This window comes from Nomascus leucogenys, chromosome 11, assembly GCF_006542625.1.
Source record: "Nomascus leucogenys isolate Asia chromosome 11, Asia_NLE_v1, whole genome shotgun sequence".
NCBI classification, from domain to species: domain Eukaryota; kingdom Metazoa; phylum Chordata; class Mammalia; order Primates; family Hylobatidae; genus Nomascus; species Nomascus leucogenys.
In genome coordinates this window covers 63,599,974-63,624,100 of record NC_044391.1, presented here as the reverse complement: position 1 = coordinate 63,624,100, position 24,127 = coordinate 63,599,974, and positions in this window count along the sequence as shown.

The window sequence follows — 24,127 nt, the reverse complement described above, 5'->3', positions numbered from 1 at the left end:
AGAATGCATCTCATTCTTACCCTTTTTTTCAGAACAAAGTATACTTTTCCAGAAGTCATTATGAAGAATTAACTTTATGTCTTTTTTTTTCTTTTGAAGATAGTTTTTTATTTTAATCCTACCACTTTTCTAGAAGAAAATAAAGAAATCAACCTACTCCTGCTGCCCATTTAGTCATCACCACCAAATTTACCTTTCCATAATCACACATAGAAATCATGTCTATTATATATGTAGTTACATATATTTTAAGCAAAATGCAATTATCTTGTATTTTTCTGCAACGTGATTTTTTTATTTTTAGTTTACACATAATTGTACATGGGATATAGAATATTTTTGATGCACGTATACAATATATAATAATCAAATTGAGGTAATTAGCATACACATCCCCTCATTTATCATTTGTGTTGCAAACATTCAAAATCCTTTCTAGCTGTTTTAAAACATACAATAAATTATCATTAACTATGTTCATCTTACAGTGCAATAGAGCACTAGAACTTATTCCTCCTCTCTAGCTATAATGTTGTAACTTTTTTGTTTTTTCTTTTTTTTATTATTATACTTTAGGTTTTGGGGTACATGTGCACAATGTGCAGGTTTGTTACATATGTATCCATGTGCCATGTTGGTGTGCTGCACCCATTAACTCATCATCTAGCATTAGGTATATCTCCTAATGCTGTCCCTCCCCCATCCCTCCACCCCACAACAGTCCCCGGAGTGTGATGTTCCCCTTCCTGTGTCCATGAGTTCTCATTGTTCAATTCCCACCTATGAGTGAGAACATGTGGTGTTTGGTTTTTTGGCCTTGCGATAGTTTACTGAGAATGATGTTTTCCAGTTTCATCCATGTCCCTACAAAGGACATGAACTCATCAGTTTTTATGGCTGCATAGTATTCCATGGTGTATAGGTGCCACATTTTCTTAATCCAGTCTATCGTTGTTGGACATTTTGTAACTGTTAACCAACCTCTCCCTGTCCTCCCCTCCCCTCTACTCTTCTCAGCCTCTAATAACTACAATTCTATTTTCTACTTCTATGAGATCAGTTTTTTTAGCTCCCACACATGAGTGAGAACATGTGGTATTTGTCTTTCTGTGCCTGACTTATTTCACTTAACATAGTGTCCTCCAGGCCCATCATGTCATCATGAGTGACAGAATTTCATCCTTTTTATGGATAAATACTACTCCATTGTGTGTGTGTGTATATATATATATATATGCCACATTTTCTTTATCCATTCATCTGTTGATAGACATTTAGACTGATTCTATATCTTGGCTATTATGAATAGCACTGCAATAAACTTAGGGTACACAGTCATCTCTTCAGTGAACTGATTTCCTTTACTTTGGGTAAATACCCAGTAGTGAGATTGCTGAATCATATGGCAGTTCTATTTTTAGTTTTTTGAGAAACCTTCATATCGTTTTTATTAATGGCTGTACTGATTTACATCCCCATCAGCAGTACGTAAGAGTTCTCTAAATCCCCCCCCCTTTTTTTTTTTTTTGAGACAGAGTCTCAGTCTGTCACCCAGGCTGGAGTACAGTGGCACCATCTCGACTCACTGCAACCTCCACCTTCTGGGTTCAAGTGATTCTCATGCCTTATCCTCCTGAATAGCTGGGATTACAGGCCTGTACCACCACATCCACCTAATTTTTATATTTTTGGTAGAGATGGGGTTTTGCCATGTTGGCCAGGCTGGCCTCAAACTCCTGGCCTCAAGTTATCTGCCCACCTCTGCCTCTCAGAGTGCTGGGATTACAGGCATGAGCCACTATGCGCAGCCTCTAAATCTTTGTTATGTCTTATTGATAGGAATTGTGTCATTAGGCCATTCCTAACTAATTTGTAGCAAAATAATGAAATTATTTTTAGACTAATCACTATTTAACTTCCTCCAAGTACTTGAAGTTCTTGGCTGCCCAATATCTGAACAAAATTGGCAGAAAGTAGAAATGGCTATTTGATAAACAACCAAGTGTCTATCACAACAGAGAATATAAGTGCTTTGACTTTGCTTTTAATCCAGCCTCCATAATGACTGCTTTACCAAGCAGAAAAGAAGGCACTATAGAGCAGTAGTTAAGGCCACAGTTCTAAAGTCAGGGGGTCTAGATTCAAATTCCATCTCTGTCATTTATGGTCTGCAAAACTTTAGGCAAGTTACTGAGCCTAAATTCCTTTCTGATACCTTTGTAAGCCTAAAATTCCACGTGTACAATGTCAGAAAAAAAATAGTAAATAGTACCATAATGCAGGTATGTATATTAAGTTAAATAATACATATGCAATGCTTAGCCAACCATCTAACTCCTGGTGTCAACAAAGATTAGCAGTTATGATTAACCTAATCTTACTCTAGAAACTAGCTCTCAATGCCTAAAGGATTAAAGAATCCCCCTTTCCATATGGGATTAAAAACAACAACAACAAAATCCTCAAAAATGCAAGGCCACTAAAAAAGTCTGGAGGTGGGAAGGGAAGATAACATAGTTTAATTGTATGCAGAAAAGCACATCAGTGCCTAAGCAACCACTTCAATAGGTTAGCAATCTCTTCAGAAAATATAGAAGGGCAATGTCATATGTTTAAAATCAAATGTACTAGGTTCACAGTCCATCTCTCTCATCACACTCTCTCTGGCTGTAATTCCTCTTCTTTCATTCATTTGGTGACGGCACCCTATAAAAATGCTTAAAATCAAAATCTTTGTTTTTCTCTGTTTTCTTCTCAAAAACACATTTGTCAAAAGATCTAAGCAAGTGAATTTATAAACCCAGCTTTAAAATCAGTTACATCTAAGTAAGACACCAGATACTCAACTGGGCATTGTTTTTAAATTCCAGCTTTGTTCATTCTCAAAACTAAAGATTCCCTAAGATACATTTAGTTGCCTTTAGACCATCATCTTCTCAATCTTTAGCATACATTAGATGCAATTATTCATATAAAGAATGTCTGATTTACTTGGCTAGATGTTTTTGCTCTAATTTTAAGTGGATTTGGCACCCTAGGAAAGACTAAAATGGTCAGACAATCACAACAGAAAGATGAACAGGGACTGCTCACCAGTTGCTCTTTTTTAGCTCTTTCATGTGTGATCAATGCAAATTAGAATTTGAAATGCATTTGTAGATTGTATTTGTACCCTAATTTGAAATCTGCCCTGAGAAACTTTCAGTCCAGTGCTTAGCTGGTAGAACTTCAATGTTTCTGGTTTGAATAACAAATGAAATAGCAAGCCTCTCCTCATATTTTTATAAATCCATTCATTTTTGAAGCTTGAAAAAAATGATCTTGGAGTTTTTCATAAGCTCTTTATGAAACTTATTCTATGAGTTTCCTCAGCACCAAAAAGGGCTCTTAAGCCAGATGTATAGAAAGAAAATCTAGAAAGAAAGCATACAAAATCTAAAACAAAAGTACAAATCTCTGAATCATATAATACAACATCCAATTTTCTTTTTAGTTGTGAGTTTGCCACATGGGGATAATACGGGGAAAATTCAAAATATAATCTCCATGGATTCTTTGTTTCTGGGGGCCTAAGATATTAGTCCATCTTTACAAAAAGAAAAATCCCCAAACAACTACTATCATACATAAAGTTAGTTGTTAATCAAACTCAGAAGAAGGCAAAATAATACTTTGTATATAAAGTAGACAGTTAAGAAACATTAGTTATTCTATGTAAAGGTAATGTTCGCCCAAAACACAAACAAAATGGGGCAAAAATTCAGGGCAATTTAAAAACAAAAAAATATACAATACCAGTTAGGACAAGAATTGAAAATGACACCATCTAGGCCTGTTCTTGTTTAGGAATGTCAAAAGAAAAGATCTATAATAATTCTTTGGCTTTTCTTTAAAAGAAATTTTTTCTTCTTTGTTCTGCAAGAAAAAAAACAATAATTAGCAAACCACAGATGAGAGTGAGTGCTCTCATTTAACACACCAAATATGCCACCCAAGACCACAACTGCTGCCATCACCATTTTGCATGCCCATTTTTTCCCTTGCTTTTTTAAAACTCCAAACCTCAAGGAAGGTGCAGTGAGTTGTCACTGGAAGTGCCTTAGGGAACCAACTAAATGAGAACAACTGAAAGAGTTTGAAGGATATTATCAAGTTACCCCTTCCAGAGAGGCAGTAAATATTTACTGAGCTTCAACTCTGTGCAAAAGTGTTGGCTATGCTCTGGACAGTGAAAAGTGTATGAGGTAAGACCTTGCTCCTATAGGAATTTACGAAAAAGTAGGGGAAATAATGACTATATATAAAAATGAATCATGTGCATAAATAATAAAACAAAGTTGAACAGAAGTACAAAGTTTCAGTCAGGTTTATTATTTCTTTTTAATAAAAATCTTTTTTATTCCATCTGGTTATAATTCCCTACTCTCCCAAACATTGACAGTGGAAGTGAAGGCAAATCTTGCATCGGGGAAGGTAGAAGGACCTAAAGGCCTAAAGAATCCCAGCACTAGCAAGGACCCCCGGAAAAAGTGTAGAAGACTTCCCCTTCAATATTGGACATTCCACAGAATACGAGTTCCATGAGGATGGGTAGCATGCCTGCAATATTGACAACTCTTTTACCTAGAACTTCACAAAATATCTAGAACGTAGTATTTCTCAATGAAAAGTAAGTTTCTATTATTTTCAAACAATTCCATGTAGGTACTTGGAAAAACCAAGTATGTTAAAGTGGGGTTATTTATTTTCACTCTTCTAGCCCAGTATGGGAGAGAGGCGGAAAGGAAGACAGCTCTGAAAAGCTGAAGCTGGTAGAGGGATCATCTCATACTTGAATCTGGAGGTACCCTGAAACCAAGAAAGTATACAGGGGTGCAATTGGAATTTGGGTTCCTAATGGGTTACCTAAATAAGAGCAAGAGCCAGGGTATGGATCAGGCAAAAAAGCACGATCAGAAAATAGTGCAGGTAAGCAGGAGAGAGACCTGGGAAAATGTCTGAGATAAAGCTGCTGCTGTCTGTGTAACAAATGGGTGTACCATCCTTTATTAAAGAGTTGGGACCAAGTGATAATTATTTTGTAATTTATCCCAAATCGGGCCTAAAAATGTTCCTTAAGAATCAAAGGGCTCCAAAACCTTCACCAAAGAATGTTAAGGGAAATTAGGGAGTACAGTAAAATGACATTATAAGACAATATAGGAAAATTAATAGTATTCATTGGAATAAACAATTCAAAAATATTTCTAACAAACACTTAGAAAATATGTTTAAGGCATCCAATTCACAATAGCCAACACAAATTATAAACCTCACAAAAAATGATCAGTGTAAATAAGAAGTAAATTTTACTAAGAGAAAGGACCAGAATAAAGGAGAGAGTTACCATGCTCCCGGGGTGGGGGGAAACTTCATATTTTAAAACTATCAATTCCCAAATGGTAATCTAAATTTGGATAAATCCCAAAATTTAAATATAATTTTGATCCACATTCAACTGAACATTTTTCATACCTGACAAACACTATTATTTATCTGGAAGACACATTGCTAAGAAAGAGCCAACATGTAATTCTAAAGAGTGAGTAGGAAATTTAACATACTTTAAATTAGGAAAATACTTTGCTTTTGGGTACAAAAATAAAGAGATACATAAACAAATAGGAGAGGGCAAAATAGGAGATTTCACTCCTACTGTCACAGAAACACTGATTTTTGACAACCATCCACAGACAGGAATACCTCTGTGGTAACCCAGGAGTCCAGGAGAGACTTTCCAGCACTGCATTAGAGCAAAAAAATTGAGAACAGATGCAGTGATTAAATGAGAAGAACAGTTTCACTTTACCTGCATCATCTCTCCCTCAAGGCAGCACAGCTTAATGTCAAGAGAGACCTCCTCAGCCTGTCGTTTCCTCCCATGGGGGAAAATAAGGGTGAAGTAAGTGCCTAGTTTCTTCAGACTCACAAGACATTGCCCAAGAGGCCAACACCTGCCTCATCCCCTCCAGATCACTGAGGGAATCAGCACAGCTGGATAGTCTGGCGAGAGATAGAAGCAGGAAAAAGGAGGTGGAGTTCACAGCAACCACTGCACAGATCTCAGGACAGGCCACAGGTCCTACTAACTTGTTTGTGGACTCCACCAAGAGGCCTGTCTACAAACCCCATGGGTGACCTCACCTGTAACCACCCCCAGTGGCCAACACATGTCCCTAACAGTCCACATGTACCCCTGAGATGGCTCACATAGGCCTCTGCAGATGGCATGTACAACCTCCCACAGATAGAACCCAAGCTTTCACACACGGCAAGGGCAAGCCCCTGCAGAGGGTACAAGCAAATACCCACAGACAGCATGAAGACAGCAGCAGCTAGCTCAACTTGTGAGATCGGAAGAAGGAGTGCAACCTCGAACACTTTCAAGCACTGCCATGAGGAAAATAAACAGAAAGTTCTCTGCACCTGGCTCAATTTTGCAGGATTAAGAGAAGGCACACAATCCTAAAACTTCCTCTCCAAGAGGGAAAAAAAGGAAGGGGGAGGGTGCATCCATAGAAAAGGCGTGCGAGAACCCCAAAATATCTGGCTGGGCTTTCTTGAGTTAAGGTCTTTCTCTCCTAAAGCAGTCTCAGCAAAGACTAGAAGAAGGAACTGCTTTTTCAAATGTGAAGGTGGCATTCCAAGACATCAAGGAACATGAAGAATCAAGGAAACATAACACCAAGGGAGCAAAACAAAATGCCAGTAGCTGACCCCAAATAAATGGAGATCTATGAACTCCCCTGTAAAGAATTCAAAGTAATAGTTGCAAAGAAGCTCGGTAAGCTACAAGAGAACATATATAGGCAAATAAACAATATCAGAAAAACAATACATGAACAAAATAAAAAATTCAACAAAGAGATAGAAAACATAAAAAAGAACCAAAAATAAATTCTACAGTTAAAACATATAATAATTGGCCAGGCACAGTGGCTCATGCCTGTAACCCCAGCACTTTGGGAGGCAGAGGTGGGTGGATCACTGGAGGCCAGGAGTTTGAGACCAGACTGGCCAACAAGGCGAAACACCACTTCCACTAAAAATACAAAAATTAGCTGGGCATGGTGCCATATGCCTGTAATCCCAGCTACTTGGGAGGCTATGGCATGAGAATCACTTGAACCCGGGAGGCGGAGATTGCAGTGAGCCAAGATCATGCTACTGCACTCCAGCCTGGATGACCGAGTGAGACTCTGTCAAAAAACAAAGGAAGGAAGGAAGGGAGGGAGGGAAAGGAAGGATGGAAAGGAAAGGAAAGGAAAGGAAAGGAAAGGAAAGGAAAGGAAAGGAAAGGAAAGGAAAGGAAAGGAAAGGAGAAAGAAAATGATCTGAAAAATTCAATAGTTTTAATAGCAGACTCTGTCAAGGAGAAGAATCGGTGAACTCAAAGATAGATCATCTGAATTATTCAATCAGAAGAACAAAAAGAAAAAATAATAAAAAAGTAAAGAATGCCTATATGACATGGGACATCATCAAGAGAAATAATGTACATATTATAGAAGTTCCAGAAGTAACAGAAAGGGAGAATGGGTCAGAAAGGTTATTTACATAAATAATGAAAAACCAGGGGAGGGAAATGAGCATCCAGATCCATGAGGCCTGGGAAACATCAAATAGGTAGAACATCAAAAGATATTCACCAAGAAACATTATAATCAAATTGTCAAAACTTAAAGAGAAAATTTTGAAAGCAAAAAAAGAAAAGTGATGTGTCACATAAAAGGGAACCTTCACAAGACTACGAGCAGATTTCTCAGCAGAAATCTTGCATGCCAGGAGAGAATGCACGATATATCCAAAGGCAGAAGGGAAAAATAATCAATTAAGAACTTACCCAACAAACCTATCCTTCCCCAATGAAGGAGAGAAAGATTTTCTCAGACAAACAGAATCTGAAGGAGTTCATCAGCACTAGAACTTCCCTACAAGAAATGCTAAAGGGATTTCTTCAGCTGCAGCAAATGTCCACTAAAGAGAAACATGAAAATACATGAAGGTATAAAACTTATTGGTAAAAGTGAGTATACAGTCAAATTCAGAATACTTTAATACTGAACTGTTGTGCATAGATCACTTTTAACACTAGTATAAAAGTTGAAAGTATTAAAATATAGCTACAATAATTCAACAAAGGACACATTATTTTTAAAAATGTAAATATTAATATAAATAAAAGGTAGGGAAGTAAAAAATATAGAGCTTTTATAATCAAAGTTAAGTTGTTACCAGCTGAAGACAGAATGTTGTAAGATGTTTTAAGTAAGCCTCATGCTAATCACAAGAAAAAATCTATTATGGACAATAGATAAAGAAAAAGGAATCAGGCTGGGCGCGGTGGCTCACACTTGTAATCCCAGCACTTTGGGAGGCCGAGGCAGGTGGATCACGAGGTCAGGAGATCGAGACCATGGTGAAACCCCGTCTCCACTAAAAATACAAAAATTAGCCAGGCGTGGTGGTGGGCGCCTGTAGTCCCAGCTACTCAGAGAGGCTGAGGCAGGAGAATGGCATGAACCCTGGAGGCGGAGCTTGCAGTGAGTCGAGATTGTGCCATTGCACTCCAGCCTGGGCCACAGAGCGAGACTCCGTCTCCAAAAAAAAAAAAAAAGAAAAAGGAATCAAAACATAAAACTACAAAAAACCCCTCCAAATTACAAAGGAAGACAACAAAAGAAAAAGAAAGGAACGAATAATCTACAATACAGCCAGAAAACATTAACAAAATGGCAATAGTAACTCCTTACCTATCAATAATTATTTAAGTGTAAGTGGATTAAATTCTGCACTCAAAAGACAGAGTGGTTGGATAGATTAAAAAACAAGATCTAACTATACTCTGCCTACAAGAGACTCACTTTAGCTCTAAAGACACATAGGATGAAAGTAAAATGATGGAAAAAGATAGCACATGCAAATGGAAACCAAATTGGGTGGCTACACTTATATCAGATAAAATAGACTACAAGTCAAAAACTATAAGAGGTAAAGAAGGTCATTATACAATGAAAAAGGGTCAATTCATCAAACGTGTATAACAATTATATATGTTCCCAACATTGAAGCATCTAAATATATAAAGCAAATATTAATAGAGCTTAAAGGAGAAATAGACAGCAATACAATAATAGTAGGGGATTTCAATGCCTACTTTCAGCATTGGATAGATCATTCAGGCAGAAAATCAATTTTAAAAAATGGTGGACTTGCCGGGTGTGGTGGCTGACACCTGTAACCTCAGTATTTCAAGAGGCTGAGGTGGAGAGATCACTTGTGGTCAGGATTCTGAGACCAGCCTGGCCAACATGGTGAAACCCAGTTTCTACTAAAAATACAAAAATTAGCTGGGCTTGGTGGTGGGCACCTGTAATCCCAGCTACTCAGGAGGCTGAGATGGGAGAACAGCTTGAAACCAGAAGGGAGAGGTTGCAGTAAGCTGAGGTTGTACCACTGCACTCCAGCCTGGGCAACAGAGACTCTGTCTCAAAAAAAAAAAAAAAAAAAAAAAAAAAAAAAAAAAAAAAGTGGACTTGAACAATACTGTAGACCAAATGAACTTAACAGAAATATACAGAACATTCGATCTAACAGCAACGGAATACACATTTTTCTCATGGGCACATAAAACATTCTTCAGGATAAATCATGTGTTAAGCCACAAAACAAGTGTGACCAAATTTAAGATTTAAATATCAAATGTCTTTTCCAATCACAATGGCATGAAACTAAAAATAAAAGAGAAATTTTGGAAATTTCACAAATATGTGGAAATTAAACAACATACTCTTAAATAAATAAATAAATAAATAATTAACTTGTACCTCATGTAATGAGAAAAACATACTAACCCCAAAGTGAACAAAGAGAAATAATAAAGATCAGAGAAATAATAAAGATCAGAGCAGAAATAAATGAAACAAACCGGAAACATTATTGAAACTAAGAATTGGTTTCTGAAAAGATAAACAACATTGACAAACCTTTAGCTATACAAAGAAAAAAGATGGGGCCTGTTGGCGGGGTAGGGTAGGGGGAGAGAGAATATTAGGAAGGATGGCTAATGCATTCTGGGCTTAATACCTAGGTGATGGGTTGACAGGCGCAGTAAACCACTATGGCACATGATTACCTATGTAGCAGACCTGCACATCCTGCGCATGTACCTTAGAACTAAAAAGAAAAAGAAAAAAGAGACAAGACTCAAATAAATAAAAGAATAAATGAAAGAGAACACATTACAACTGATACCACAGAAATACAAAGGATCGTATGAGAATATATGAACAATTCTGCTGCAATTCTGCTGCAACGAATTTCACAAGCTAGAAGACATTGATAAATTCCTAAACTCATACAACCTACCGAGAATCATGAAAAAATAGAAAAATATGAACAGACCAATAACAAGTAAGGAGAGTGAAGCAATAAACAAAAGCCTCCCAAAAAAGAAAAGCCCAGGACCAAATCCTTAACAAAATACTAGCAAATCATATTCAACAGCACATTAAAAGGATGATATACTATGTTTAAGATTTATTCCTGGGATGTAAGGATGGTTCAAAATAAATAAATCAATGTGACATACCACACTAACAGAATGAAGGATAAAAATTATTTCATTAGAATAAGAAATCTCATTAGAAGAATCATCTCATTAAACGAAGGAAAAAATTTGACAAAATTCAATATTTTTGCGTGATAAAAACGCTCAACAAATTAGATGTACAAGATAAGTGCCTTAACATGATAAAAGCCATAGATGACAAGTTCACAGATAACATATTCAATGGTGAAAGCTGAGATTTTCTTCTAAGATCAGGAATAAGACAAGGATGTCCACTTTTACCACTTCTATTCAATATAGTACTGGATGTCCTTGCCAGAGCAATTAGGCCAAAAAACTAAAAGAGGAGGCAGAGAAAATAGAAGGTATCCAAACAGGAAAAGAAGACATAAAATTGTCTCTGCAGATGGCATGGTCTCATATACAGAAGACTTCATGGAAAAAACAAACTGTTAGAACTAATAAATGAATTCAGTAAAGTTGTATCATATAAAGTCAACATAAAAAATTAGTCATGTTTTTATACTGCAATAACAAACTATCCAAAAAGAAGGCAATCCCATTTACAAGATCATCAAAAAGAAGAAAATGCTTAGGAGTATAATAACCAAGGTGAAACTATAAACTGAGAACTATAAAACATTGATAAAAGAAATAAGACTTAATATTGCTAAAATGTTCATACTACCCAAAGCACTGTACGAACCTTATCAAAATTTACATAGAATTTTTTACAGAAATAGAAAAAACAATCCTAAAATTTGTATGGCACCACAAAGACCCTGAATAACCACAGCAATCTTGAGTAAGAAGAATAAAGCTGGAGGCATCACACTTCCTGATTTCAAAATCTACTACAAAGCTATAATAATCAAAAGAGTATGTCACTACCATATAAACAGACACATAGGCCAATGGAACAGAATCAAGAACCCAGAAATTAATCCACACATATACGGCCAACTGATGTTCAACAAGGGTTCCAAGAATACACAATGGAGTAAAGATAGTCTCTCCAATAAATTGTGTTGGGAAAGCTGGATAGCCACACATAAAAGATGAAATTGAACCCTTATCTTACGCCATGCACACCAATCAAATCACAGTATATTAAGACCTGAAATAATAATGCCCCTAGAAAAAAATATAGGGGAAACAACTTTTTGACATTGTTCTCAGCAACAATTTTTAGACTTTGACACCAAAAGCATATGTAATAAAACCAAAAATAAACAAGTAGGATTACATAAAAATAAAAAGGTTCTGCACAGCAAAGGAAACAATCAGCAATGAAAAAGCAACCTAAACAATGAAAAAATGTATTTGCAAACTGTGTATCTAATAAGGGGCTAATTTCCAAAATAAGTAAGGAACACATACAACTCAATAGCAAAAGAACAATCAATCTGATTTTTAAATGGGCAAAGAACGTGAATAGACTTTTGTCCAAAGAAGACATACAAACAACCAATAGGCATATGAAAAGGTGCTCACATGAGTAACCATGAGGAAAATGCAAATCAGAATCCACAGGGAGATATCATTTCACACCTGTTAAGATGGCTATTATTAAAAATAAATAAATAAATAAATAACAAGTGTTGGCTGGCAAAGATTTGGAGAAAAGGGAACCCTTACACATTATTAGTGAGAATGTAAATTAGTATAGCCATTACAGAAAACACTATGAAGTTTCTTTAAAAAATTAAAATAGAACGACCACATGACCCAGCTATCACCATTTTGTGATTTCAAAAGAATTGAAGTCTGGATATTAAAGACATACCTATGTTTATTACAGCATTATTCACAATAGCCAAGATATGGAAACAATCTAAATGTTCATCGACAGATGAATGGATAAGAAAATACAGTATATACACACAGTGGAATATTTTTCAGCCTTTAAAATAGAAAATTCTGTCATTTGTGACATGAATGAACTCATAGAACATTATATTAAGTGAAATAGGCCACACACAGAAAGACAAATACTACATTCCACAAATTAGATTCCACAAATCTCACTTCAATGTGGAATCTAAAATAGTCAAATTTATAGAAGCAGAGAGGAGGATAGTGGTAATGAGGGGCTGCGAAAGGGGGAATATGAAGAGATGTTGGTCAATTGGTGCAAAGTTTCAGTTGTGCAAAATGAATACATTCTGGAAATCTAATGTATAGCATTATGACTGTAGGTAACAATAATTTAATGTACACTTGAAATTTGCTAAGAAGTAGATCTTAAGGGTTCTTATCATTAAAAAAGTAACTATGTGAGTCAATGGATACATTCATTGGCTTGATTGTGATGATTATTTCACAATGTATATGTTTATCACATCATTAAGTTGTACACTTTAAATACATACAATTAAAAACTGTATCAATATTAGTTCATTACTCGTGACAAATGACATAGTAAGATAAAACAATACGGAATACTGAGTGAGAACTATACAAGAAGACTCTGTACTATCTTTGCAACTTTTCTGTAAAACTAAAACTATTCTAGGCGAGCAAAATACAGAGGTAGAAGCAGCAGCAGGAAGAGCCCCTAGGCACTCTCAGTCTCCAGGGAAGCCATTTCTTACTTTGTGTCACAGGGGTTCTTGGGGAGGTCCTTGTGAGGAACTAGGAAAAGACCACAGAGAGAAGAAAACTTCCAGCTGAACTTTGTAACAATTTTGACCAAATTCACAGTTTCCTGGACAGAAGCTGGGAGAATGGGTGAATTGGAAGCGCAGACACAGCAGCAAAGCCACAGCAGGCGAGGAGGCACAAAACCTCAAATCCCTGCTTGCTTTCTCAGCTAGGAGGCTGGCAGCCTGGGGCAAGGTCTCAGCTTTGCTCACCCCCTGCCTAGATACAAAGTTGGTGCTGGTGAGGGGACATGGTAAGAGGGAGACCGGCCTTTTGGGCTGCATGGGAGCTTGGTGAGGCCTGTGACTACCGGCTTTCCTCCACTTCCTTGGTGACTTGCATGACACAGCAGAGGCAGCCAGCCATAACCCACCCGGGAACATAACTCCATTGGTCTGAAAACCACACCCCAACCCCCACAACAGCTGCAGCAAGCCCCAGCAAGGAGAGTTAAGCTCAGATACACCTAACTCTGCACCAACCTGATGGTCTTTCTCTACCTGCCCTGGTAGCCAAAAACAAAGGACATAATCTCTTGGGAGCTCTATGGCCCCACCCACTGTCTCATCCTCCCTATACTACCACAGCTGATGCTCTCTTGAAAGCACCATCTCCCGGCTGGAGATCAACCAACACAAAACTAGCACAATAAACAAAACTATAAACAAAGACCCTCACAGAGTCCACTTCATTCCCCTGCCACCTCCTGTGGAGTGAGTGCTGATATCCATGGCTGAGAGACCTGAAGACAGTTCACATCACAGGACTCTGTGCAGATAAGCCCAGTACCAGCCCAGAACCTGGTAGCTCCACTGGGTAGCTAGATGCAGAAGAAAAATAACAATCACTGCAGTTAGGCTCTCAGGAAGCCACATCCCTAGGGGAACAGAGAGATCACCACATCAAGGGAGCATCCCTTGGAAAAAAGAATGTGAAGAGCAGCCCTTGAGCCCCAGATATTCCCTCACGTAGTCTATCCAAATGAGAAGGAACCAGAAAAACATTTCTGGTAATATAAAACAAGGTTCTTTAATACCTCCAAAAATCACACTAGCTCACTAGCCATGGATCTAAACCATGAAGAAATCACTGAATTGCCAGAAAAAGAATTCAGAAGGTCAATAATTAATCTAATCAAGGAGGCACCAAAGAAAGGTGAAGTCCAACTGTGTCTGGAATTGGTGGGTTCTTGGTCTCACTGACTTCAAGAATGAAGCCACGGACCCTTGCAGTGAGTGTTACAGCACTTAAGGTGGCGCGTCTGGAGTTTGTTCCTTCTGATGTTTGGATGTGTTCAGAGTTTCTTCCTTCTGGTGGGTTCGTGGTCTCACTGGCTCAGGAGTGAAGCTGCAGACCTTCACAATGAGTGTTACACCTCTTAAGGTGGTGCATCTGGAGTTGTTCGTTCCTCCCAGTGGGCTTGTGGTCTCACTGGCTTCAGGAGTGAAGCTGCAGACTTTCGCGGTGAGTGTTACAGCTCATAAAAGCAGTGTGGACCCAAAGAGTGAGCAGTAGCAAGATTTATTGCAAAGGCCAAAAGAACAAAGCTTCCACAGTGTGGAAGGGGACCCCAGCAGGTTGCCACTGCTGGCTCAGGCAGCCTGCTTTTATTCTCTTATCTGGCCCCACCCACATCCTGCTGATTGGTAGAGCCGAGTGGTCTCTTTTGACAGGGCACTGATTGGTGCGTTTACAATCCCTGAGCTAGACACAAAGGTTCTTCACATCCCCACTAGATTAACTAGATACAGAGTGTCTACACAAAGGTTCTCCAAGGCCCCACCAGAGTAGCCAGATACAGAGTGTCGATTGGTGCATTCACAAACCCTGAGCTAGACACAGGGTGCTGACTGGTGTGTTTACAAACCTTGAGCTAGATGCAGAGTGCCGACTGGTGTATTTACAATCCCTGAGCTAGACATAAAGGTTCTCCAAGGCCCCACCAGAGCAGCTAGATACAGAGTGTCAATTAGTGCATTCACAGACCCTGAGCTAGACACAGGGTGCTGATTGGTGTATTTATAATCCCTGAGCTAGACGTAAAGGTTCTCCACATCTCCACCAGACTCAGGAGCCCAGCTGGCTTCACCCAGTGGATCCCGCATCAGGGCTGCAGGTGGAGCTGCCTGCCAGTCCCTTGCCATGCACCCTCATTCCTCAGCCCTTGGGTGGTCGATGGGACTGGGCGCTGTGGAGCAGGGGGTGGCGCTTGTCGGGGAGGCTCGGGCCGCACAGGAGCCCGTGGAGGGGATGGGAGGCTCAGGCATGGCGGGCTGCAGGTCCCGAGGCCTGCCACACGGGAAGGCAGCTAAGGCCCGGAGAGAAATTGAGTACAGCAGCTGCTGGCCCAGGTGCTAAGCCCCTCACTGCCCGGGGCCACTGGGGCCGGCCGGCTGCTCTGAGCGTGGGGTCTACCAAGCCCACGCCCACCCAGAACTCACGCTGGCCTGCAGGCACCACGCGTAGCCCCAGTTCCTGCCTGTGCCTATCCCTCCACATCTCCCCGCAAGCTGAGGGAGCTGGCTCTGGCCTTGGCCGGCCCAGAAAGGGGCTCCCACAGTGCAGCAGTGGATTGAAGGGCTCCTCAAGTGCCCCCAAAGTGGGGGCCCAGGCAGAGGAGGTGCAGAGAGTGAGCGAGGGCTGTGAGGACTGCCAGCACGCTGTCACCTCTCACAACTAAATGAAATTAAAAAAAAAAGATACAAGATATGAAGGGGAAAACCTTCAGTGAAATAGATAGCATAAATGAAAAACAATCACAACTTCTGGAAATGAAAGACACACTTAGAGAACTGCAAAATATAATGGAAAGTCTCAGCAACTGAATCAAACGAGTAGAAGAAAGAACTTTGGAGCACAAAGACAAGACTTTTGAATTAACTCAATCCAACAAAGGCAAAGAAATAAAATTTTTTAAAAATGAACAAAGTCAGTCAGGCTCATACCTGTAATCCTAGCACTTTGGGAGGCTGAGGCCAGCAGATCACCTGAGGTCAGGAGTTCGAGTCCAGCCCGGCCAATGTGGTGAAACCCCGTCTCTACTAAAAATACAAAAACTAGCTAGGCATGGTGGTGGGTGCCAGTAATTCCAGCTACTCAGGAGGCAAAGGTTGCAGTGAGCCGAGATCATGACATTGCATTCCAGCCTGGGTGACAGAGGGAGACTCCATCTCAAAAAAAAAAAAAAAAAAAGCCTCCAGGAAGTTTGAGATAATGTTAAACAACTGAACATAAGCATAATTGGTGTTCCTGAGGAAGAAGATAAATCTAAAAGCTTGGAAAACATATTTGATGGAATAATCAAGGAAAATTTCCCCAGCATTGCTAGAGATCTAGACATCTAAATACAAGAAGCTCAAAGAACACCAGGGAAATTTATCACAAAAAGATCATCACCTAGGCACACAGGCATCAGGTTATCTAAAGTTAAGACAAAGGAAAGAATCTTTTTGAGACAGCGTTTCACTCTTGTTGCCCAGGCTGGAATGCAATGGCGTGGTCTTGGCTCACTGCAAGTTTCACCTCCGGGGTTCAATCAATCCTCTTGCCTCAGCCTCCCAAGTAGCTGGGATTACAGGTGCCTGTGACCAAGCCTGGCTAATTTTTGTATTTTAAGTAGAGACAGGGTTTCACCATGTTGGCCAGGCTGATCTCGAATTCCTGACCTCAGGTGATCCGCCCACCTTGGCTTCCCAAAAGGCTGAGATTACAGGCATGAGCCACTGTGCCCAGCGACAAAGGAAAGAATCTTAAGAGCCATGAGGCAAAAGCATCAGGTAACCTATAAAGGAAAACTTATCAGATTAACAGCAGATTTTTCAGCAGAAACCCTAAAAGCTAGAAGGGATTAGGGCCTTATCTTTAGGCTTCTTAAACAAAATAATTATCAACAAAGAATTTGGTATCCAGCAAAACTAAGCTTCGTAAATGGAGGAAAGATAGTCTTTTTCAGACAAACGAAGCTGAGAGAAATCACCACTACCAAACCAGCACTACAGGAATTGCTAAAAGGAACTCTAAATCTTGAAACAAATCCCCAAAACACACCAAAATAGAACTTCCTTAAGCATAAATCTCACAAGACCTATAAAACAAAAACACAAGGAAAAAAGAACAAGTTATTCAGGCAACAAATAGCACAATAATAGAATGGTACCTCACATCTCAATACTAATGTTGAATGTAAATGGCCTAAATGCTCCACTTAAAAGATACAGAATGGCAGAATGGATAAGAATTCACCAACCATCTCGTGTCTTCAAGAGACTCACCTAATACAAAAGGACTCACATAAACTTAAGGTAAAGCGGTGGAAAAAGATATTCCATGCAAATGGACACCAAAAACCAGCAGAAGTAGCTATTCTTATATCAGACAAAACAAGCTTTAAAGCAACAGCAATTTCAAAAGACAAAGAGAAACATGATAGGATGATAAAAGGACTTGTCCAACAGGAAAATATCACAATCCTAAATATATATCTATCTAACACTGGAGCTCCCAAATTTATGAAACAATTACTACCAGAGCTAAGAAATGAGCAGCAACACAATAATTTGGGGGACTTCAATACTCCACTGACAGCACTAGAGAGGTCATCAAGACAGAAAGTCAACAAAGAAACAATAGATTTAAACTATACCCTGTAAAAATGGACTTAACAGATATTTACAGAACATCCTACCAAACAACTACAGACTATACATTCTATTTATCAGCACATAGAACTTTCTCTAAGATAGGCCATATGATAGGCCACAAAACAAGTCTCAATAAATTTGAGAAAATTGAAATTATATCAAGTACTCTCAGACCATAGTGGAATAAAATTGGAAATCAACTCCAAAAGGAACACTCAAAACCATGCAAATACATGGAAATTAAATAACCTGCTCCTGAATGATTGCTGGGTCAATAATGAAATCAAGATGGAAATTTAAAACTTCTTTGAACTGAATAATAGTGACACAACCTATCAAAGCCTCTGGGATACAGCAAAGACAGTGCTAAGAGGAAAGTTCATACCCTTAAATCCCTAAATCAAAAAGTCTGAAAGAGCACAAAATCTAAGGTCACACCTCAAGGAACTAGAGAAACAAAAACAAGCCAAACCCAAACCCAGCAGAAGAAAGGAAATAACCAAGATTGGAGCAGAATTAAATAAATTGAAACAAAAAATTTCAAAAGATAAATGAAACCAAAAGCTGGTTCTTTAAGAAAAATAAAATTGATAGACCATTAGCAAGATTAACCAGAAAAGAAGAGAGAAGATCCAAATAATCTCAATTAGAAATGTAATGGGAGATATTACAACTGATACCACAGAAATACAAAAGATTATTCAATGCTACTATGAACATCTTTATGCACATAAACTAGAAAACCTAGAGGAACTGAGTAAATTCCTGGAAATATACAACCCTCCAAGATTAAACCAGGAAGAAATATAAACTGAACAGGCCAATAACCAGCAGTGAGACTGAAATGGCAATAAAAGAATTGCCAACAAAAAAAGTCCAGGACCAGATGGATTAACAGCTGAATTCTATCAGACATTCAAAGAATTGGTACCAATTCTATTGACACTATCTGATAAGATAGAAAAAGAGGAAATCCTCCCTAAATCATTCTATGAAGACAGTGTCACCCTAACACCAAAACCAGGAAAGGACATAACAAAAAAAAGAAAACTAGAGACCAATATCCCTAATGAACATAGATGCAAAAATCCTCAACAAAATACTAGCAAACCAAACCAAACAACATATCAAAAAGATAAGCCAGGTGGAGCCAAGATGGCCAAATAGGAACCGCTCCAGTCTACAGCTCCCAGTGTGAGCGATGCAGAAGATGGGTGATTTCTGCACTTCCAACTAAGGTACCGGGTTCATCTCACTGGGGAGTGCAGGACAGTGGGTGCAGGACAGTGGGTGCAGTGCACTATGTGTGAGCTTAAGCAGGGCAAGGCATCGCATCACCTGGGAAGCACAAGGGGTCAGGGGATTCCCTTTCCTAGTCAAAGAAAGGGGTGGCAGATGGCACCTGGAAAATCGGGTCACTCCCACCCTAATACTGCGCTTTTCCAATGGGCTTAATGAAGGGCATACCAGGAGATTATATCCCGCACCTGGCTTGGAGGGTCCTACGCCCATGGAGCCTTGCTCATTGCTAGCACAGCAGTCTAAGATCGAACTGCAAGGCAGCAGTGAGGCTGGAGGAGGGGCGCCCGCCATTGCTGAGGCTTGAGAAGGTAAACAAAGCTGCTGGGAAGCTCAAACTGGCTGAAGCCCACCACAGCTCAAGGAGGCCTGCCTGCCTCTGTAGGCTGCACATCTGGGGGCAGGGCACAGACAAACAAAAGGCAGCAGTAAACTCTGCAGACTTAAATGTCCCTGTCTGACAGCTTTGAAGAGAGTAGTGGTTCTCCCAGCATGCAGCTTGAGATCTGAGAACAGGCAGACTGCCTTCTCAAGTGGGTCCCTGACCGCCAAGTAGCCTAACTGGGAGGCACCCCCAAGTAGGGGCGGACTGACACCTCACACGGCCGGGTACTCCTCTGAGTTCCTCTTCCAGAGGAATGATCAGGCAGCAGCATTTGTGGTTCACCAATACCCGCTGTTCTGCACCCAACGCTGCCGATACCCAGGCAAACAGGGTCTGGAGTGGACCTCCAGAAAATCCAAAGGACCTGCAGCTGAGGGTCCTGACTCTTAGAAGGAAAACTAACAAACAGAAAGGTCATCCACACCAAAAACCCATCTGTATGTTACCATCATCAAAGACCAAAGGTAGATAAAACCACAAAGATGGGGAGAAAACAGAGCAGAAAAACCGGAAACTCTAAAAATCAGAGCGCCTCTCCTCTTCCAGAGGAACGCAGCTCCTCACCAGCAATGGAACGAAGCTAGACGGAGAATGACTTTGACAAGTTGAGAGAAGAAGGCTTCAGACGATCAAACTACTCCGAGCTAAAGAAGGAAGTTCGAACCAATAGCAAAGAAGTTAAAAACCTGGAAAAAAATTAGATGAATGGCTAACTAGAATAACCAATGCAGAGAAGTCCTTAAAGGACCTGGTGGAGCTGAAAACCACGGCACAAGAACTACATGACGAATGCACAAGCCTCAGTAGCCGATGCAATCAACTGGAAGAAAGGGTATCGCTGATGGAAGACGAAATGAATGAAATGAAGCAAGAAGAGGAGTTTAGAGAAAAAAGAATAAAAAGAAATGAACAAAGCCTCCAAGAAATATGGGACTATGTGAAAAGACCAAATCTACATCTGATTGGTGTACCTGAAAGTGACAGGGAGAATGGAACCAAGTTGGAAAACACTCTGCAGGATATTATCCAGGAGAACTTCCCCAATCTAGCAAGGCAGGCCAATATTCACATACAGGAAATACAGAGAATGCCACAAAGATACTCCTTGAGAAGAGCAACTCCAAGACACATAATTGACAGATTCACCAAAGTTGAAATTGAAGGAAAAAATGTTAAGGGCAGCCAGAGAGAAAGGTCGGGTTACCCACAAAGGGAAGCCCATCAGACTAACAGCTGATCTCTCAGTAGAAACTCTACAAGCCAGAAGAGAGTGGGGGCCAATATTCAACATTCTTAAAGAAAACAATTTTCAACCCAGAATTTCATATCCAGCCAAACTAAGCTTCATAAGTGAAGGAGAAATAAAATCCTTTACAGACAAGCAAATGCTGAGAGATTTTGTCACCACCAGGCCTGCCCTAAAAGAGCTCCTGAAGGAAGCACTAAACATGGAAAGGTACAACCGGTACCACCCACTGCCAAAACATGCCAAATTGTAAAGACCATCAAGGCTAGGAAGAAACTGTATCAACTAACGAGCAAAATAACCAACTAACATCATAATAACAGGATCAAATTCACACATAACAATATTAAACTTGAATGTAAATGGGCTAAATGCTCCAATTAAAAGACACAGACTGGCAAATTGGATAAAGAGTCAAGACCCATCAGTGTGCTGTATTCAGGAAACCCATCTCACATGCAGAGACACACATAGGCTCAAAATAAAGGGATGGAGGAACATCTACCAAGCAAATGGAAAACAAAAAAAGGCAGGAGTTGCAATCCTACTCTCTGATAAAATAGACTTTAAACCAACAAAGATCAAAAGAGACAAAGAAGGCCATTACATAATGGTAAAGGGATCAATTCAACAAGAAGAGCTAACTATCTTAAATATATATGCACCCAATACAGGAGCACCCAGATTCATAAAGCAAGCCCTTAATGACCTACAAAGAGACTTAGACACCCACACAATAATAACGGGAGACTTTAACACCCCACTGTCAACATGAGACAGATCAACGAGACAGAAAGTTAACAAGGATATCCAGGAATTCAACTCAGCTCTGTATCAAGCAGACCTAATAGACATCTACAGAACTCTCCACCCCAAATCAACAGAATATTCATTCTTTTCAGCACCACACCACACCTATTCCAAAATTGACCACATAGTTGGAAGTAAAGCACTCCTCAGCAAATGTAAAAGAACAGAAATTATAACAAACTTTCTCTCAGACCACAGTGCAATCAAACTAGAACTCAGGATTAAGAAACTCACTCAAAACTGCTCAACTACATGGAAACTGAACAACCTGCTCCTGAATGACTACTGGGTACATAACGAAATGAAGGCAGAAATAAAGATGTCCTTTGAAACCAATGAAAATAAAGACACAACATACCAGAATCTCTGGGATACATTTAAAGCACTGTGTAGAGGGAAATTTATAGCACTAAATGCCCACAAGAGAAAGCAGAAAGATCTAAAATTGACACCCTAACATCACAATTAAAAGAACAAGAGAAGCAAAAGCAAACACATTCAAAAGCTAGCAGAAGGCAAGAAATAACTAAGATCAGAGAAGAACTGAAGGAGATAGAGACACAAAAAACCCTTCAAAAATTCAATGAATCCAGGAGCTGGTTTTTTGAAAAGATCAACAAAATTGACAGACCACTAGCAAGACTAATAAAGAAGAAAAGAGAAAATAATCAAATAGATGCAATAAAAAAATGATAAAGGGGATAGCACCACCAATCCCACAGAAATACAAACTACCATCAGAGAATACTATAAGCAACTCTACGCAAATAAACTGGAAAATCTAGAAGAAATGGATAAATTCCTCGACACATACATCCTCCCAAGATTAAACCAGGAAGAAGTCGAATCTCTGAATAGACCAATAACAGGCTCTGAAATTGAGGCAATAATTAATAGCTTACCAACCAAAAAAAGTCCAGGACCTGATGGATTCACAGCCAAATTCTACCAGAGGTACAAGGAGGAGCTGGTACTATTCCTTCTGAAACTATTCCAATCAATAGAAAAAGAGGGAATCCTCCCTAACTCATTTTATGAGGCCAGCATCATCCTGATACCAAAGCCTGGCAGAGACACAACCAAAACAGAGAATTTTAGACCAATATCCTTGATGAACATTGATACAAAAATCCTCAATAAAATACTGGCAAACCAAATCCAGCAGCACATCAAAAAGCTTATCCACCATGATTAAGTGGGCTTCGTCCCTGGGATGCAAGGCTGGTTCAACATATGAAAATCATTAAACGTAATCCAGCATATAAACAGAACCAAAGACAAAAACCACATGATTATCTCAATAGATGCAGAAAAGGCCTTTGACAAAATTCAACAGCGCTTCATGCTAAAAACTCTCAATAAATTAGGTATTGATGGGACGTATCTCAAAATAATAAGAGCTATCTATGACAAACCCACAGCCAATATCATATGAATGGGCAAAAACTGGAAGCATTCCCTTTGAAAACTGGCACAAGACAGGAATGCCCTCTCTCACCACTCCTATTCAACACAGTGTTGGAAGTTCTGGCCAGGGCAATCAGGCAGGAGAAGTAAATAAAGGGTATTCAATTAGGAAAAGAGGAAGTCAAATTGTCCCTGTTTGCAGATGACATGATTGTAGATCTAGAAAACCCCATTGTCTCAGCCCAAAGTCTCCTTAAACTGATAGGCAACTTCGGCAAAGTCTCAGGATACAAAATCAATGTGCAAAAATCACAAGCATTCTTATACACCAATAACAGACAAACAGAGAGCCAAATCATGAGTGAACTCCCATTCACAATTGCTTCAAAGAGAATAAAATACCTAGGAATCCAACTTACAAGGGATGTGAAGGACCTCTTCAAGGAGAACTACAAACCACTGCTCAGTGAAATAAAAGAGGATACAAACAAATGGAAGAACATTCCATGCTCATGGGTAGGAAGAATCAATATCGTGAAAATGGCCATACTGCCCAAGGTAATTTATAGATTCAATGCCATCCCCATCAAGCTACCAATGACTTTCTTCACAGAATTGGAAAACTACTTTAAAGTTCATATGGAACCAAAAAAGAGCCTGCATTGCCAAGTCAATCCTAAGCCAAAACAAGAAAGCTGGCGGCATCACACTACCTGACTTCAAACTATACTACAAGGCTACAGACCAATGGGACAGAATAGAGAACCCAGAAATAAAGCCCAGTACTTACAGCCAACTGATCTTTAACAAAGCAAACAAAAACATAAAGTGGGGAAAGGATAGCCTATTCAACAAATAGTGCTGGAATAACTGGCTAGCCACATGTAGAAGAATGGAACTGGATCCTCATCTCTTACCTTATACAAAAGCAACTCAAGATAGATCAAATACTTAAATCTAAGACCTGAAACCACTTAAATTCTAGAAGATAACATTGGAAAAACCCTTTTAGACACTGGCTTAAGGAAAGACTTCATTACCAAGAACCCAAAAGCAAATGTAACAAAACCAAAGATAAATAGATGGGA